Consider the following 18,856-nt stretch of genomic DNA (forward strand, 5'->3'; position numbering starts at 1 on the left):
AGCCCTAATCTTTTTAGTCTTTCCTCCTACGGTCATACTTTTGATCATCTTTGTTGCCCTTATCTGAATTTTTTCAGTTCCACTATATCCTATTTGAAATGGAGTAACCAGAACTGGAGATTGTATTCAAGGTCTGGTAGGATTATGGATTTTATAGAGGCATTATAATATTTTCTGTTTTATTTTCTTTCCCTTTCCTAACAGTTCCTAACATACTGTTAACCTTTTTGACCACTGCTGGGCATTGAGAAGAAGTTTTCAGAGAACTCTCCATGGTGACTCTTGGGTGGTAACAGCTAATTTAGACCCCATCATTGTATATGTGTAGTTGGGATTATTTTTGCTCATGTGCATTATTTTGCACTTATCAGCATTGAATTTCATCTTCTATTTTGTTGAACAGTCACCCAGTTTTGTGAGATCTCTCTGTGACTCCTCGCACTCTGTTTTAGACTGAACTATCTGGAATGGGGGTCCAAGGAGTAGTCTTACATCTAGCATAGGCACAGCACGGTTCCCATGCTAGACATAAGAGTACTCCCTAGACAGTGAAAGCCAATGCAGAGGTTGGGGTTTTTTGGTTACACACAGACTCAGTGGTTGTGAGAAGAGAAGTATTGCCTCTTAGAGGCATCCAGGGGTGATGTTCAGTTTTCCCAGAATTGCGCCAGTTCTGTTGTGCATTGTAAAGAGGAAGCCCTAGATATTGGATCTGGCCCTTGTTGCTGCTGACCCCACCTGCCAGAGGGGTTACACAATGATCGAAAGCGTGAGATTAGGTGATCTAGATCTCTCTTGTCTTTGTTCAGAAGGACACAAATGTTCCCTTCGCCACACATCCCTAGGAGAGTTCCTGTATCCTGGCAAGCATGACATATGCATACAAAAAAGAAAATCATGTGTGATGTATGATTCCCAGCTATTAACCGTGAGTGACTGCCACATGTTACCCTCGGTGGTACCCTATTTCTTCGGGAGAAGGCTAGTCATTGTCACGATAAGGAAGAGGATTAGTGAGCCTGTTAATAACCCTCTCCTTCATCTCTGTGTACTCAGGAACAGGATCAGGGCTGTTTCCAAAAATCAAATAATGGAGACGAGAGGAGGGAGAGAAAGAAACAATGAAAGGTATTAGCTTAGCTTCACTGGTAAGTGAACTGGCATGAGGAACATACACTATGTTTGTACGAGAGAGATATCTCCTGTGCTTATCTAAGCACAGGGCTAGACATTTCTTATGTAAATGCTTGTCTCCTGCAAGAGTTTTATTTCCCTTTAATTAGATAAGAACATACAATCAACTAAAAAAATGGACAAGCCAAAACCAATAGCATGATCAGAAAGCTACCTCCAGGGGAGTGTGGGCATGGAGAGAAAGTCTATTCCTACAGCCACTGGAAACTCACAAACAAGTGCAAGAAGCTTATTCCATCTTGGAAAGACCCCTTTGCGACCACCAACAAGGAATCTCTTGTTTTGACCCCAATTATTATTATCAAACATCCAAGGATTTTGTTGAAAGCCCTTTGAAATAAAAGGAAAGGCTCCTCTTTACAGCTGGGTGGAATTTTTTGCACCATTTGTTCATTGAAAAATGAAGTTTCAGTTGACACAAAAATATTGACAAATTTGACATTAATTTGCTGAATACTTTTGGCCAAAAAAGGGGACTTAGGGCAGCATTCAGAAAATTGCCAGCATAGACAAGGCCTTCCTTGTAATGTGTAGCCCAGTGATTAGGGCACTCAGCTGGGATGTGGGAAGCCAGAGTTCAATTTCCGCCCCTCTGCCTGAGGTGGAGTGGGGATTTACATGTGGGTTCCTCATATTGTACAAGAGTGCATTAGCTACTGGGCTGTGGGACAGCCTGAGGTGGTGCTTTCCCAAAGCTGTTCTAATGTGTATAAACAATTAAAGAGTCAGTAAAGCAGAACTTGAACCCTGGTCTCCCCCCCTCCCCAGCAGAAGAATTCCCTGGCCTACAGGATTTTCTGGGGTGGGTGGGTTGATTTCAGTCTCTCCTGTTGAAGCTGTTCTGCTTTGTATAAAATGCTTGAATAGTCACAGGGCAAGAGAGTGAGAATCACAATATAGGCCAATGGTTAGGGGATCCATGTTCATGTCCCTGCTCCTGTGGTTATTCCTTTACACTGGAACAGCATCACTAGGCCAGAGTGTGCTAACCACCCACCAGAACAGCCCAGGTGCTAAGGCAGTCTCTGCAATGTGGGAGACCTAAGTTCAACCACCTATTTTATATCAAGCAAAGAGGGAATTGAACCTGGGTCTCCCAGGTAAGTGCTCTAACCACTCGCCTAAAGATTATAATGGAGGCTCCTTTTCGGGCCATTTTGTGGATCTCTTTTAGGCCTTTATTTCCTTTGCTTTCGTGTTAAAAAGTGCCTTGAAATTAAACGAACAGGTGCATTTTGGGTGAACCAAAACATTTAGTTCAGCCCAAAATGAAACTTTTGTCAGCTTTTCAGTTTGCTGGAATTTTTCAGGATTTTCAGCTAAACACTTAAAGGTAGTTGCCTGACTTTATGAACCTGAGTTTGAAACTCTTTTCATTGCCCTTGTGATCACTCCCCCTCTTCTCTCACCCCCAAAGGAGGATTGTGAGCAAAATATCAAGAAAGAGCTTCCCTTACGTGGCCAGCTTACCCAGCATTGACAACACTGAAGTTTTCACTGATCGGGGTGCCAACCTGAGCATACCAACATATGGACACATTTTCTGTGGCCCCAAGACACACCACTGATAAACACCATCGGGGACCCTGCTGTGTGGTATGACTAGTTTCCCCACCTACCCTTTCCTTCAACGTTTTCCCTACCCATCCATTGTTCATGCCAATGGAATAAGCCTTAAAAGCCTGCATAAGCAAAGAGCAGTGCTGCATTCTCTTGTAATAATTTGGGGCCTGTTGGGGAGGCCCAAGAATGAGGAAGTGAGTCACAACTCTAGGTCCTGCATGGTTGTTTTCATTGTTCAGTGCCTTCCTCCCCCGATGTTATTCCAGAACAATGGTAATATTGAATACATGGGTCACTTATTGTGTAGCCAAGCATAGCTCCAATATCAGTAATCACTCATTGTGGACTTCCCCCATCAGAGAGCTCTTCAGGGAATTCTTGACGCCTGGGGGATTTCTGTACCAAAAAATTAAAAATTCTGCACACTAGATTTTAAAATTCTGCATATTTTATTTGTCAAACTAACGCACTATAATCATGCCAGTTTCAATTATTTTGGTAATTTATTTCAAAATAGCTATCAAGTATGTCTGTAAGAATACAGACCAAAAAAAGAAGATTCTGGTAATTTTTTTGACAAATAGATTCCTTACTAGGTATACTAATACAGAACTTTGAGTAATTAATTTAAATTACAATCCAGAAAAGTATTTCCACACCCATCAGAAGCAGTGCAAAGGCTTGGGGGAGTTAGGGGTAACAGAGGAGCTGAAGGACAGGAAAGGATCCTGGAGGGTTGTTGAATGTGGGTGGGAGGTATGGAACAGGTTTTTGGCGGGGGTTGGGGGAAGGGGATTGTTAGGGAGTTGGACAGTCTGCCCCATGAAGATCCTGGCTGACCCCAAGCCTCTCCCATTCAGTTAGGCACATTTGTCCCTGACTCCACGTCCCCCATCGCCGTGGGTCTCTGCAGCCTCCTTGCCATCCCCATGTGTCCTTACAGCTCCCTACCCCTGTCCTCATGTGGCCTTGCATCCCCACTGCCATTCAGCACCTGACTCAACGCTGTCATCCCACTAATTCCTGAGCTCGTGCCCCAGTCAGTGCCCCCCACTAGCCATTCTGAACCCGTCTGTGACCCACCCAGCAGCCCCATGTACCCCGCTCTGTCTGTCCTAACCTGGCTCTGAGGGCAGGGTGCTGTGATGAACTTCTACTCCTGGGGGGAATCTGTGACACTGTGCATGCCCAGAAATTCTTTTTCTTGCAGAAAATACATTCTGCCCAGGAAGTTCTGCAATTCCACCTTTTTCCCACCAGAAGCCGCTGTGGTCCTAGAAGCCAGCTCTTATAGCCATGCTGCTGGACCACGGTGGCCTCTGGTGGGCAAAAGGCAGAACTGCAGCACTTCTCAAGCAGAATATATTTTCTCTGGGGAAAAAATATCTGCACCAGACATGAATTCTGCACATGTGCAGCGGCACAGAATTTCTCCAGGAGCAGGAATGGGTAGTCTGCATTCTTAGCTCCCTTTTAAACCCCACCCTTGACTTCACTGGCTGCTGTGAACATTTCCGACCTGCTCCCTATTGTGTACAGAGCAAAAGACACAACACTTCCCTTCCCTTCCTGGAAATCCTCTAGAGGCTGCAAATACTGGATAAAACGTGCTGCTCTTACTGTGAAAATGTGTCTTCTAACTGCCCTACCAATAACAAAGTCCGGCCTGCTGCCTGGTGGGAAGAGAGAACTTTATCTGGACGCCAACACTGGATGATGGTGGGAGGTGCACCAAGTAAGAACTTAGGAATGTTGATTGGCTAATCTTTTAGGGAAGGGGTAGTCTATTTTTTCTCAAGGTCCAAATTTCTTGATCAAGGTATAGTCAAGGTCCAGACTCAAGAGAAAACCAAAAAAAACCCAACAAAAATGATAACAGTGCGGAAATAAAAATATTTGGAGGTCTGTTCAAAAGCGTCTGGTGGTCCAGATATGGCTCATGGTCCGCCTATTGACTGCCCCTGCTTTAGGGGCAGCGCTGTGTCTTGCTGGATCCTGGAAAGCATCCAGCGCATGGTGGGTGGTACCCTGATAGGAACTGTAAAACCAGTCAATGGGAGTAGGGTGCCTAACCTGTTTGATGCTTTTGAAAACCTCACAAGGTGCTGATCTGCCTCTCTAGACATCTACATATGTCTGAAAATCTGGCCCTAAGTCATTCTTCAAAATGAGATGTGGGCCCCCAAGTCACTTGGTGCTTTTGATCATTCTACCCTTAGGTCCCTAACTTTAGGGAGCCTAAATATTGCTGCTAATGGTGTGTAAATCTGTGGCCGTACATAAATAAATAGTAAATCAGTAAATAATAATGATAATATGGGCGGGGGGGGGGGAAGGGGAGACAGTCTGTGTTTGTTCCCGTGGCTGTGAGTAATCGAAAGTAAAGGGGAACTTTGTATAACTCACCTGCAGCAGCTCAGCAGCCGGCTGCTGACACTTCTCCTCTATCTCTGTGATCAGCTGCTGCAGAGAGGAGCTTTGCTGGGAGAGTTTGGTGACATTTTCATTTAGTTTCTTCAGAGTCTCCCTCTCCTCCTCGGCCAGTCCCTGAATAAAGTGTTCCTTTTTCTCATTCAGAAGCAGTTGCAGTTTCTCAAATTCAGACGAGATTCGCTGTCTCTGGCACTTTACTCTTTCCTTTAGGGAATAAAAGAAACAAACAAACCCATAAATATCAGCAGAATTAGCAAGTGTATAAGGCCATTTTGGGAGAAGTGCATTAGATTTGAATGTACGTTCATAGATTCATATTTTGAGGCCAGAAGGGACCATTGTGACCATCTAGTTTGACCCCTTGCATGGCACAGGCCAGAAAATTACCCCCAGGGATTCCTGCATCAAGCCCATAACTTCTGAGTAAAGAATTAAAGAGTCAATGAAGCAGGGGCATGGATTCTGCATCTCCCACTTCCTAGGTGGATACCCCAACCGCTGGGCTATAGACCCATTCTCTTTTACACTCTGGCCCAATGACTGTACAAGTACTTACACACAGTGGAACAATTTCAACAGAAGAGACTTGCCCCCCCCCCCCAGTTCCTCCCCCCACGACTCTCCTGAGAGGTGCGAGATTCCTCTGTTCCAATCCTTTCTGCCCCTCAGGCCAAGGGGAAAATCTCCCACATCCCAAGTGAATGCTCTAACCACTGCGTTAAAAGTTATAAGAGAGGCACCATCCTACCCCCATTTGTTGTACTGGGAGCTGAGGCCCCTAAGCCAGTGATTTTCCAGGTGCCTAAAGCTTTGGTGTTGTAACACCTAAGTCCCTTTGAGAATCAGGGCCAGAGTCATCTTCAAGTAACCATTACATCCTTAACTCTGCCCTCACTTGAGACAACCAACCCAAAACTCATATTTGGGAAAAAGCAACCCCCACCCCTCTCCTTCCATTACACTAGATATTCACCAGGAAATGCAAAATATCCATAAAAGGAAAGATGGGAAAGAATTAGAATCTAAAAAACAGGTCATCCTATGGGGGTGAGGGATGCAGTCTCCAGAATCCCTTGATCAAATGCCCCTACATTTGCCCCATGTATTCTGCACTGGTCCCTCAACAAACAGCAATTTTCAAACCAATCTGAGCATGCCTGGGGATTGCAGAGCACTTTGAATGGCAGCTTTACACTGAAATGGTGTTTCAGCCTTAAGTGTGGTGCAGAAAGACTTCCCCTAAACATGTCTAACTCCACTGGACTCACTTGGACCGATTCCTCTCTCACTGACCCAGTGTAAATCAGGGGTAACCCTATCCATGCTAATGGGGCTATAGCAGTGTAGAGCTGGTGCGAGTGAGAGCAGGGCTGTCCCAGTGAGCACAGGAAGTGTAAAATCAACTAAACCAGAATGGCAGCGTTTACACAGATTTGGCCCTGGTATAAATGCTGACGCAAGATGCGAGACAGGGAAGAGTCTGGCCCTCTGCCTTCCTAGGTGTTGCTAGAACGATTGGGCTTGATCCAGAAGGGGCTTCTGCAATAGAAATGCAGATAAATAAAACATGGCTTTATCTGGACCTCATTTGCATTTTGAGTCAGTGTAAATCAGCTCATTATTGTTAAGTGCCATGTAGATCTGCTAACGTTCTGCTTCTGTTCCCCTCCCCTCAGGATGAACATTTTCTGGAATTAAAGTCTGATAATAAACAGGGTTATTTTCAAAGTTTTTATGGTATTATTATAACTAATAATAAACAGGGTTTCTTTAGTTGTTTTAATGCTATGCTGGTGTGGTCTATGTTTATCTCTTGTAAATTCTTTAAAATACCTCAATGAAATGAGAGATTAAACCAAACCGTGGACACTTACTTTCCAGTCTTTCGGTTTACTCTGCTCCTTGGATTCCAGCTTTCAAATCTCCTCCCTTGCTTTCTTCAGAAGCTCAATGTCATTGTCACCTGTGGGGATGCTTGGGGAATTCTGCTGCAGTGGGTCAGAGCCCATGAGTGGCAGGAAGGAGGGGGTTCTGGCCAAGCCGAGGCCTGGCAGTGAGGGGACCTGAGTTCTGTCCCCAGGCCTGCCACAGACAGAGCTGATCTGAGTGACCCCGGAGCTCTCTGCAGAGCTGTCCTATTCGGTTCCCAAACAGCCAGCTGCAAGATTCAGGGAGGGGATTTTCTGCCCGCCTCCCAGCACCGCTCTGCCATGCCTTGCGAGGTTAGGGAGAGGGGCAGATGGGGTGCTCAGCACTGGCGTTTGTGGAAGGGGCTCAGGGAGCTGGGAATGAGTGACGGGGGATGGATCACTCAACGATTGCCTGTTCTGTTCTTTCCCTCTGGGGCACCTTGCACTGGCCGCTGTCAGAAGACAGGATACTGGGCTAGATGGACCTTTGGTCTGACCAGTATGGCCGTTCTTATGAGGGGCTCACTCAGTCTCTGCTGTTGAAGCTGCTCCACTTCAGGTAAATAAAGGGGCTTTGGGGATTACAGTGGCACCTAAAACTGGGACTTAGGTTCCTATGTACCATTCTGGGTCCATTGGGAGTTTCCATTGATTTCAATGGGGCCATGATTTCACCCAGTATATTTAGAAGACTCCTACCTGTCATGGCTAAACTCCATGTCATTTGAAAATTAAACTTCTCCTGCAGTGATTTAATTTCTCTGACTATTTAGAATTAAATGTTTCCTACCTTGTATTCCTGTGCAGCATCCTCGATGGGCACCAGCGTATGAGATCCGTGCTCCTGGGTTTTATCACAAAGCAGACAGATCACCTCACCATCATCTTCACAGAACAGCTTGAGTTTGTCCTCATGCTCCCTACAGACCGTCTGTTTTTTTAGGTCTTCAGGTTTTATCCCTAATTGCTGGATATTTTCCACCATTCTGGCAAGCTGCCTGTTGGCCTGGGATTTCTCTTTCTTCACTTTGCTCCTGCATTGTGGACAGAAAACTCCCGCTTCTTCAATTTCCAATTTTTCATGGTACTCTGTGATACAACCTCGGCAGAAGTTGTGCCCATAGTCCATGCTCACTGGATCGCTGAAATACTCCAGACAGATGGGACAAAACGCTTCTTCCAATAGCCTTCTCAGAGGGCGGGCCACGGCTGTGGGAATATGAGCATTTCAGTGATCAGTTTCATGTAATGAGTTCTACTTTTTATTAGGCAACATTTTAATAGTGAGGGTAACAAACCACTGGCACAGCCTCCCAAGGGAAAGGGCAGCATTTGTCATCAAGTCTTTAGATTGTCACGAGATGCCTTTCTAAAAGATCTGCTGCACACTGACAGATGTGAAAGCCAGAAGGGACGATTATGATCATCTAATCTGACCTCCTGCATAACACAGACCAGAGAATTTTACCTAGTGATTCCTGCATCAAACCCATAATCTGCAGTAGAGGTAAAGCAGATCTTTTAGAAAGTGACATCCAATCTTGATTTAAAGTCTCCAAGGGAGGGAAAATCCACCGTATCTCTTGGCCAGTTGTTCCAGTGGTTAATTACCCATACTTAAAAACCTGTGCCTCAGGTGAGACTCTGACTTCATTTTTACTGGGTTGGTTTGTTCTGCCTCTTTCCTTCCCTTTGTTTTTTTCTATTTTTTCATCAGAGTTGAGGGTCCAGTGAGTTGGAGATTGGTCAATTGTTCTTCTTGCCAGGAAGTTAAAGAAGTATGGACTGGATGAAGGGACTATAAGGTGGATAGAAAGCTGGCTAGATGACAGAATGAGGAGTAATGGTCTCAAGTTGCAGTGGGGAAGGTTTAGGTTGGATATTAGGAAAAACTTTTTCGCTAGGAGGGTGGTGAAACACTGGAATGCTTTACCTAGGGAGGTGGTGGAATCTCCTTCCTTAGATATTTTTAAGGTCAGGCTTGACAAAGCCCTGGCTGGGATGATTTAGCTGGGGATTGGTCCTGCTTTGAGCAGGGGGTTGGACTAGATGACCTCCTGAGGTCCCTTCCAACCCTGATATTCTATGATTCTATGATTCTAAAGCCCACCAGGGCATGTCTGGGATGGACTAAGGATATAAAATAGGGGATAGTGGCTTGGCCTTTCTCCTCCCCCACCTACGCTGGAACCAACAAGAATACTGAGAAGACAGAAAACTTCAACAGAGGAGACTGGTCCAGGCTTTAGGGAGAAGCCTGTGTATTATGAACTGTTACAGCCAGAGGGGTAAGAAAGCTGCTTGATCTAAATACTCAGGGGCAGTGAGTTATATGGGCCTGTGGTGCCCGGGCTCCAGCAAATTCAGTGACTATTGAATTGTCATCTACATACTAAACTATTTTTCCCGTTTGTAACAGTCCCTCTGTCTCTAACATATTTCTCACTATAGTATGAAATATTGTGGGTGAGTCACAGTACCCCTAAAGCAAATCTGGTCTTTTAGTGAAACAGAACTCCACATAACGGAACAGCTGTACTGATATAAACAACTTTGTAGAGGTATAACTGCCTCTGTGCTAGTGGGTGGTTAATCAAATTGGTTTAAAAAGACACCTTTAGTTAAACAGGTGCAAACGCTTATGTGGCCAAGCCCCAGCATTTACAGTTGTGGTGATTAATGTATTAATTTACAGTTAATGAACTTGAGTTAAAACAAGCCCCAAAACTCTTCTGGACAAACGAAATGGCAAATTGTTCCCTGTCTCACCATCCAGGGGACTCCAGGTGCAGACTCTGCCCCACTGGCTGGCTGTCATACAGGGGAAACAGCTACTGGGTTTGTGAAGACTACACGGGGAAGACTGGGAGCCATGCAATGGCTTGGCAAAGAGGACTCAAGCCCTAGGGATCCAGGACATGTATGAAATGGTGATGTGAAATGTGGCAGGTGGGAACTTCAGCTGCAGAGAGACCTGGTCTTTCCTGGAAGGCAGAACAGAGGAGTAGCAGCGGCTGGGGAACCTCAAATACCTTCCCTGACTGCAGGAAGCCCCGATTCCTGCTGGGGAGGGGGAGACAGCCACCAGGCAGCTTCAGAGCAGATATTTGTCTGCCCATGTCCTCTCCACTTGCCATGCAATTATCCTGCAGCTATGAATACAGTGCATGCCAGAAGTCAGCCACCTGTGTGCCTAGGAGCGTAGCAATGGCAGTGACAGCCTACTTGCCCAAGAACACTATCACATAGGATAAGTACGCAGAGACATGAAGACAGGAGATAGTGGTGTGGAAAGGGTTCTGAATTGAATAATGAGGTAAAAGTTTACATTTGGTGTTATTTTCTCCGGACGGTCAATTACACAATCATGGCCATGTGACAAGGTGCTGTTAGAAGCTACAAAGAGAGCCCTTTGGAAGCCAGCACCCTGGTCACTGACCACACCCAGGACACCGGGTGCAGTTAGAGGAGAAGGCACTGAGTAGTTTGGGTCTGGAAGGTGTGACGGTATCTAAATGAACTATGACTGTATACATCATTATTGCAGCCACTGTCATATAGTTGCAACAAATCTTGTACAAAGATGGTCAAGTAAGATATCTATGGAAAGGTTGTAGTTTGCTGATTGTGATTAAACTACTTGTATGGGTGTAGCATTTATGTATTTGAAGGTATGAGTATGGGCTATGTATTTGTATTTCAATGTGTTTTATTCTAAGCAGCACCAGTGAAGCATTTGGCCAGCTCATTGAGAAGGGACTATTCAGATTAAGTGCCCCAACAAGAAACACTTAACTGACAATGGACCCTGTGAGACTCCAATCCACATCTGATGAGCCTTCCTGGGAATGTTCAAAGTAGCATGTGAGCAATGGCTGCCACCTGCAAAGAACTGAATCATGCATGGAGATGTGAACTTGCCCATGTGACTCCAAACTCCATCTTCTGCTGTGATTTTCCACAGTAAGAACAATGGGGATCTTCCACATGGTAGAGGATATAAAAAGGCCCTGGAAGCCCCTCCATTTTGTCTTCAAACCGGCTTCTGATCTCTGGAGGAACTTTGCTATAAACTGAAGCTCTAAACAAAGGACTGAAGGACTCATCCAAAGCTGTGGATGTACTCCAGAAACTTGATTTGAGCCAGCAGTTTATTCCAGCACTGCTATAAGCCTGAACCAGGAACTTTTCAATTGTTGTATGTATTTGATTCCTTTAACCAATTTTAACTCTCATCTATATTTCTTTCTTTTTATGAATAAACTGTTAGATTTTAGATCCTAAATGATTGGTGAAATTGTTATTTTGGGGTAAGATCTGATTTGTATATTGACCTGGGTTTTGTGGCTGGTCCTTTGGGATCAGGAGAACCTTTAATTGGGGAAAACGGTTTTCATAATCAGTCATGCCTATAAGGAGTGCTACTGGTGGTACAAGGGAACTGGGGTACCTGAGGGAATTCTTTGTATGACTTCTGGTTAGCCAGTGGGGTGAAACCGAAGTCCTCTCTGTTTGGCTGGTTTGATGTGCCTTAGAGGTGGAGAACCACCAGCCTGAGGCTGTGACTGCCCTATTTCTCAGGAAATTGCCCTGAATTGGTACTCTCAGTAGTGTCCCACGAGAGCACCCCTTGTTACAGAAGTATAGAGGGGATCACTTGCACCTGTAGGGAGCCTGATGAGGTCACTAGCTCAGCGCTGAGAAGAACGCAGCAGTATAAAAGGCTGAACCAGGGAGCAGGAAGGGGGGTCCTTGTAACTGTTGCTATGCTGTGATGCACCATAAAAGGTAATAAAGACACTTGGTGGAGGTTCCCTGGCAGACTGGAGGCTGCTTAATTCACACAGAGGTCTGCCAGCCCAGGGTTGCAGGAACTGATGGGGGAGCCCATTCATAGTTAGACATTTAAAAATGAACATTGCCTGCAATCTCTTCATGACATTTCATGCTGTAAATTGTTAGTGACAACACATTTTTATGTCTTGTCAGATAGTAAAAACCATGTTGTATATTAACCTGTTTGCCAACATATTTTCCCACGTAATAACACAATGAGATAATGGCTAACAAGCCACAATGGATAACAAGCCATAGTAATTACACATAATTCAGTAAGAAATAGGGAAAGGAACGCAGCTATTTCTGAAGGAAATTTTAAGGAACAATTATCTATTTTTAGATTAACATTTCCCTGTGTTAAAAACTAAGAAAAACACATAACTTCAGAAGCCCATGCCACCTAGACACTAGCAGACTGGATAAAAACACAAATGAATCCATCAAAAGATAACTTTAGGGTATTTATTTTCAAATAATCAAAGTAAGTTTAGGGCACTCTGACATAAATGGCATATTATGAATAAATTTTCAAAACTGAATTATTACATTGAAAATGTTCATAACGCATCACGTTTAAAACAAAAAGTAGTCCAAGCAATGCCATGTGATGTGCCTCCCCTCATACTCTGCTCAGCTAGCTCTTGAAGAAATTAGGTTCAATGGCTAATTTGAAGGAATTAGGCCAATCAGTCACTATTTTTACAGAGCATTCCTGAAGGTGGTAGACAGAACCCAGAGGAACTGAGATGAATTTCCTGGAGCAACTTTATTTCTTTGTACTCTAAACCTCACATGACAACAAAAATATCACCCTTTCAACTGATTTAGGGCCGAGAAGAAAGGTTTCCTAATAAAGCATCACCAAATTTCAAGTTATATGTCATCAAGTGCCAGTGTCTTTAATACAATTAACTTAATTTATGATAATTCAATAAAGGAATACGACCCTGTCTGTTTCTTTACCAAACGACATTTGTTTCATTCTTAGAACCAAGAACATGAAGAGCCCGTCAGTACATTGAAATCAACAGTGGACACTGACAGTACATTGCCTGCAAATAATAGTTCTAAAGAAAAATAAACTTAGAAAAGGATATCGTAGAAGAGATTTCTATATACAGGAAGATAGCATTTGAGGTTCGGGACCGTGTTTTCTTAATTGATGTGAGAACAAGAAAGGAAATGTCATATCTTGATTACCGATTATATGAAGCTAGAAAGTTAAAAATCACATGAATTAATACTAACAGAAGTTCAAAGGCTATTTTATAATCTTGTGTGAGTTAACTTAAATATATTGCTTAATTAATTCTATCATTTTTTCACCAATTAATTGTCAAAGGTGTAGTGCAGGGGGTGGGTGTATGTGCTCTGCCTTCCAGAGAGAACCAGTCAAGACAATAAAGAGAGGGAAAGAGAGCGAGAGCAGCTGCACATGCGTGTAGTTGTGATGTTTACGACACACGTACATTGTAACTGAACAACCCAGTCTGACAATTTAGTAATTTTTTTTGTTAAGATAAATATTTTGGATTTCTTGAAATTCCACAGCTGAAATACAAATTATACTATTTAGAGAAGTTAAACTTCAATATAGATTTGAGGGAAGAATTAAAAAAATTAATGTAAATAATTCCATTTCTAAAAATATGTTTAGACGCTTGTTTTTGAAATGCTGTTGAAATGTCAATGAAAATGTTCTTGCATTTACACCTTGTGACAATAAAAACATATTCTAAATTAGAATAATCTTTTATCTTTCATATTTTACATTGAGATTTCACAGGGGTAGAATATTCTGACAGGAGTGAATAATCCCCATCTGTCACCATCTCCTACCCCTGGGACAGAGGACAGGGAAAGATGAGGGCAGCAAAAACCACTAGCTGTCTGGCAGTATTTCTTACCAGCATCATCCTGTGCCAGGGATGGAGCAAACACGGGGAGGGGGGAATCTGTCTGGCTCCTTCCAGCAAGTGGGACCTATTCACCCAGCCTGGGCGGAGGTTGCCAGGTGTCCGGTTCTTGATTGGAACCTCCAGTTGAAAAGGGAAACTGGCAGCGTCCGGTCAGCACAAAAAGTCCAGTTGCCTGCAGTGACTGGCCCCACCACTGGGAGCTGGAGGAGCAGCAGTGCTGGAAGGGGCCAGTCTGTGCTGTGGGGGTCACTGTCAGGGACCGAGATTCCCCCCGGCCTGAGCTGGGACTGGGCAGATTTTCAGGGGAGCCGCGTTTGTACCCGAAACATAGTAACCAGGACTGAAATAAGGGCGGAGCGTCCCGGAGAAGGTGTCAGTGAAACTGAAGAGACGGGACCTGTCAGTCACATTGTAAAACGAGACCTCGCCCACCTCATAATCCAGGAAAATCCCCACCCGGCTGGGCCTGATGCTCACTGGGAGGGAGGTCGAGGGGGAGGTGAGGACCTGATATACCCCACCCCCCAGCTACACGACCCAGTATCCATCCTCAGGTGTGAGTGTGACCTTCCCCTTCCTGCTCACAGATTCCCTACAAACCCCCAGGTACCAGCCTGTCTTGCCTCCCACCTCCCAGTAATGCCTCCCGCCCGTGAACCCCTCAGCACCCAGGACACAGATATAATGATCGAATCCCTCAGACTTGTTGGGCGGATCCCAGTTTCCGTGTCTCACATGTTTCTGATCCTCAGACAGGACGAGGTTGGGATTTGCCGTGTCTGGATCCAGAGTCACGTCCACTGGGGAGAGAGTCACAGAGTCAGTGCCAGGGGCAGGGGCTGGTCACTGGGATCAAAGGGAAATTAACCTGCATTCCCGTTGCTCCCCACGGTGCCTGCCCCTTCCCTCGCACCCCCTCCCCTGGCACCTTCCCCTTAGTTCTCCCCCCGCCCCTCCCCTCACCCTCTGCCCCCCTGACACCAGCATCCCTCACCCCCCTCTAATGCCCTGGTGCCAGCCCTGCCCTTCACTCTTCCTCTGCCCCCCTGAGTCACATCTCTACCATTGCCCCCATCTGCCTCCATGGTGCCTGCCCCTTCCTTTACCTGCTCTGCCTGCCTGCCTGGTACAAGTCCCCTTCCCTTCCCCCCTTTGAACCCCTGGTGTAAGCCCTTTTTATCACTCCATCTCTGCCCTACTGGTGCTCACCCCTCCCCTCATCCTCCTTCTGCCCCCCTGGTGCCCACATCTCCACACCCCTCTCTCTGCCCCCCTGTGCTCACCTGTTCCCTTGCCCCCAATCTGCCCCCTGGTGCCCATCCACTCTCCTCTCCCTTCATCTGCCCCTCTGCTCAGTCCCCACATCCCTCCTGGTGCCTGCCCCTTCCCTCACCCCCCTCTGTCTTCCTGGCACCCTCCCCTCATGCCCTTCTCCACTTTTATGACTGTCCCTTTCCTTTGCTCCCCTGTTGCCCCCTGGGGTCTGCCCCACCCTTCACGGCCCTCTGGCACCCGCCCTGCACCTCACCCCACTTTCTCCCCTTGTCACCTGCGCCTTCCCCCACACCCTCCTTTTCTTTGGTGACAGCCCCTCCTTCTACCCACCCTCTGCCTTCCCAGTGCCTGCCCCTCTGTTCACTCCTTGTGTCCCCTGGTGCGAGCCCCTTCCCTCTCCCCCTCCTCTGAGCCCCAGTTCCCGTCCCTTCTCCTGCCCCCCTTTTGCCCCTTGAGCCCACCCCTCCCCTCATCTCCCATCCTGCCCCTCATGCATACTCTATGGCCCTGATGCCTGCCCCTCCTTTTCCCCCTTAACCCCCACCCCCAGTGCCCACCCCTCCCATCATTCCATTCTTCCCCCTGCCCCTCCTCTCACCTTCCTCCACCCACTGGTGACTGCCCCTGCCCCAGCCAGCCCCTCTGCCCCAGCCAGCCCCTCTGCCCCCAGGCTCCTGCCTCACTCCGTGCCATAGAATAATAGAATATCAGGGTTGGAAGAGACCTCAGGAGATCATCTAGTCCAATCCCCACTCAAAGCAGGACCAACACCAAGTAAATCATCTCAGCCAAGGCTTTGTCAAGCCGGGCCTTAAAAACCTCTAAGGATGGAGATTCCACCACCTCCCTAGATAACCCGTTCCAGTGCTTCACCACCCTCCTAGTAAAATAGTGTTTCCTGGTATCCAACCTAGACCTCCCCCTCTGCAACTTGAGACCATTGCTTCTTGTTCTGTCAACTGCCACCACTGAGAACAGTCTAGCTCCATCCTCTTTGGAACCCCCCTTCAGGTAGTTGAAGGCTGCTATCAAATCCCCACTCCCCACTCTTCTGTAGACTAAATAACCGCAGTTCCCTTAGCCTCTCCTTGTAAGTCATGTGCCCCAACCCCCTAATCATTTTTGTTGCCGTCCACTGGACTCTCTCCAATTTGTCCACATCCCTTCTGTAGTGCGAGGGACCCAAACTGGACACAATACTCCAGATGAAGCCTCACCAGTGTCGAATAGAGGGGAATAATCACTTCCCTCGATCTGCTGGCAATGCTCCTACTAATGCAGCCCAATATGCCGTTGGCCTTCTTGGCAATGAGGGCACACTGCTGACTCATATCCAGCTTCTCATCCACTGTAATCCCCAGGTCCTTGTTCCTGGTGCCTGCCCATTCGCTCTCCCGCACCCATGGTCCTGGCACCTGCCCCACTCCTCATCCCTTCCACCTCCTGGTGTCCACTCCTCTTGCCCCCCCATTGCCCTTGTGCCTGCCCCTCCCTTCTTCTCCTCCCCCTTCTGCTCCTATCACCTGCCCCTCCCCTTTCCCCTCCCAGCATCAGCCTATCCCCTTCCCCCGCACCGCCACAGACACCTTCCCACCCCCACCCCCGCTCCCCCTGCCCTTTCCCGCCTCATTGTCTCCTCACAGGCAGACGGGCCCTGACTCCCCTCAGGGGGGAGGGTGACCAGACGTCCCTTTTTTAAAGGGACAGTCCTGTATTTAAGCCCTCCTGCCGGTGTCCCGACTTTTTCTTCAAAATGGGCAAATTGTCCCGTATTTTCTGTCTCTGCCCCATCAGTTCTGACGGGTCCTGCTGCTGGCCAGATCCCTGCTCACCAGACGCCCACCCACCAGCGGTGAGGAGGAGGTGGCCAGTGGCTGACGATGGGGGTGGGTTTGCAAGGCTGGTGGTGGGGCGAAGATGCAGAACGCAGGGCCGGACTCTCCCCCTGCTGGTCCACCAGCGCAGCCCCCATTGCGTGCCAGCTCTCAGCCAGCAGGGCCCTGCCCCTGGCCCGTTTCCGGCCAGCGCTGGCTGCTCGCTGCAAGCTGCGGTGGCTGGTGAGTGCAGGCAGGCACCAGGTGGCAGCCGGTTACATGTTGCCCCTGCTTCCCACCCCTCGGCCCTTCACGTGCTCCCCCTCTCGCTGTCCTCTCCCTGCTTTGCCCTTTCCCCCACCCCCAGCCTCACTGCTCCTCCATCTCTGCGACCCCCCAGTGGGGCACATCCTGCTCCCAGCACTGTGTGAAGAACCTGCCCCTGATCTGAGCACTCAGCAGCTCACCAGCCGCATCACCAGCAGGCTCTTTCCTTCCCCCACTGCCTCTGGCTGGGCCAGCACTCTGGGAACGCCCAAGACCCTCCAGCCCAGGGCACTGGCCAAGAGGAGCCGAGCTCTGCATGTGTCAACCCCCCCCCCCCCCCCCCGCCCCCAGCACTGGCACAAGGAAGCCTCTCCTCAGCTAAGCTCTGGGGGTGGGAGTGGGGGTGGGGGTGATTTCCAGCCTGTTCACGCCCCAAACCTGCAGGCTCCACAGCAGCCCCCAGGGTAGGTTCCTGCCCCCAGGGAGTGCAGAGCGACTCCATCCCCTAGGCACCCTCCCCTGCTGAGCCACCTCTCTGGCCCCATTCGCTGAAGCCCTTGCAATCAAGTTCCCTGGGCCCTGGTGCACAATGCATCCTTAGGGCTTAACCCCTTCCTGCCTGCGCTAAAGTCAGAGGAGGCTGGCTGGGTTATGTCGGTGGCCATCCCCTACCGTAACCCCTCCCCTCACTGTGGTTATGGATGAATAGAGGCAAGGGCCAAGTGGTACTGTGCAGTCACAGGCACCTGGGAGGCAGAGGCATATGAGGGAAGGGGCAGACCCCAGGGAATCTCTGTTGCTTTGGAGGAGGGATTTCCTCACTTTCTGCCCCCTCCATCTGGGAGAAGGTGCATCGGGTGCCAGTCCCAACCCATACCTGCGCAGTGCGTCTGCACTAGGGGTTTGCACCGGGGCAGCTACATCGGTGCAAGGAAACCCCGGCAGACATGGCCTGAGACACTGCTGTGCAAGAGGCCGTAACCCCTCCCCTCATTGGGGTTATGGGTTAGTAATTACAGGATCACTGGAGCAGGGCAACTGGACTCTGGGCTCCAAGGTAGGGTCCGACCCACTGAGCTGCAGAGTCATTCTCACTCCCACGCTCTGGACCACGGCCCATGGCAGTGTTTAGACACAGCGGGGTGTCTTCAGCAGGAGAGATTGAGGTAGCCCCACGTCAGACACCCAGAACCCAGCGGTTCCAGCCCTCACCTGAGGGGAGGAGACCCACATTCCAATTCCCACCCGACATCACACAAGGGGCACCTTTTTCTGTTCATTGAAACTAGTTAGCAAACTCAACATGGATTCAGGAAGAGTTTCAATTGAACCAAAAATATAAACTATTTCTCCAAAACATTTCTCCCAGCCCCACTTCAAACCTGTCTGAGCAACTTAGGAGTCCAAACTCCAGAGACTTGCAGTGAGTGACTGTCAATATCCCCAGAAACACACAGTTATGGGCAGGCCATGCTCAGGGCATCAGCTATGAAACACTCCAGAGCTGCTGTTAAATTTGCCCTAGGTAGAAAAATGCCCCCCTTCAGACCCTGATCTCACCCCTACATCAGGCTGAAAATGGAGACTTGGCTCCAGCCTGAACTCTCTGACCGGAGAGATTTGTCCCATGGACTCTGCGAGT

General features: G+C 47.9%; 2 pseudogenes across 1 annotated transcript in view; both read right to left on the reverse strand.

Annotated features, from left to right (window-relative positions):
- The window catches only part of LOC144275109 (uncharacterized), an 807,364-nt pseudogene that overhangs the window by 559,978 nt on the left and 228,530 nt on the right, over positions 1-18,856 (reverse strand). The gene's annotated exons all lie outside the window — the stretch shown is intronic.
- LOC144275101 (butyrophilin subfamily 1 member A1-like) overlaps positions 14,111-18,856 on the reverse strand; it is a 52,412-nt pseudogene continuing 47,666 nt past the window's right edge.

The sequence above is a fragment of the Eretmochelys imbricata genome, chromosome 14 (genome assembly GCF_965152235.1).
Source record: "Eretmochelys imbricata isolate rEreImb1 chromosome 14, rEreImb1.hap1, whole genome shotgun sequence".
Classification (NCBI taxonomy): Eukaryota; Metazoa; Chordata; order Testudines; family Cheloniidae; genus Eretmochelys; species Eretmochelys imbricata.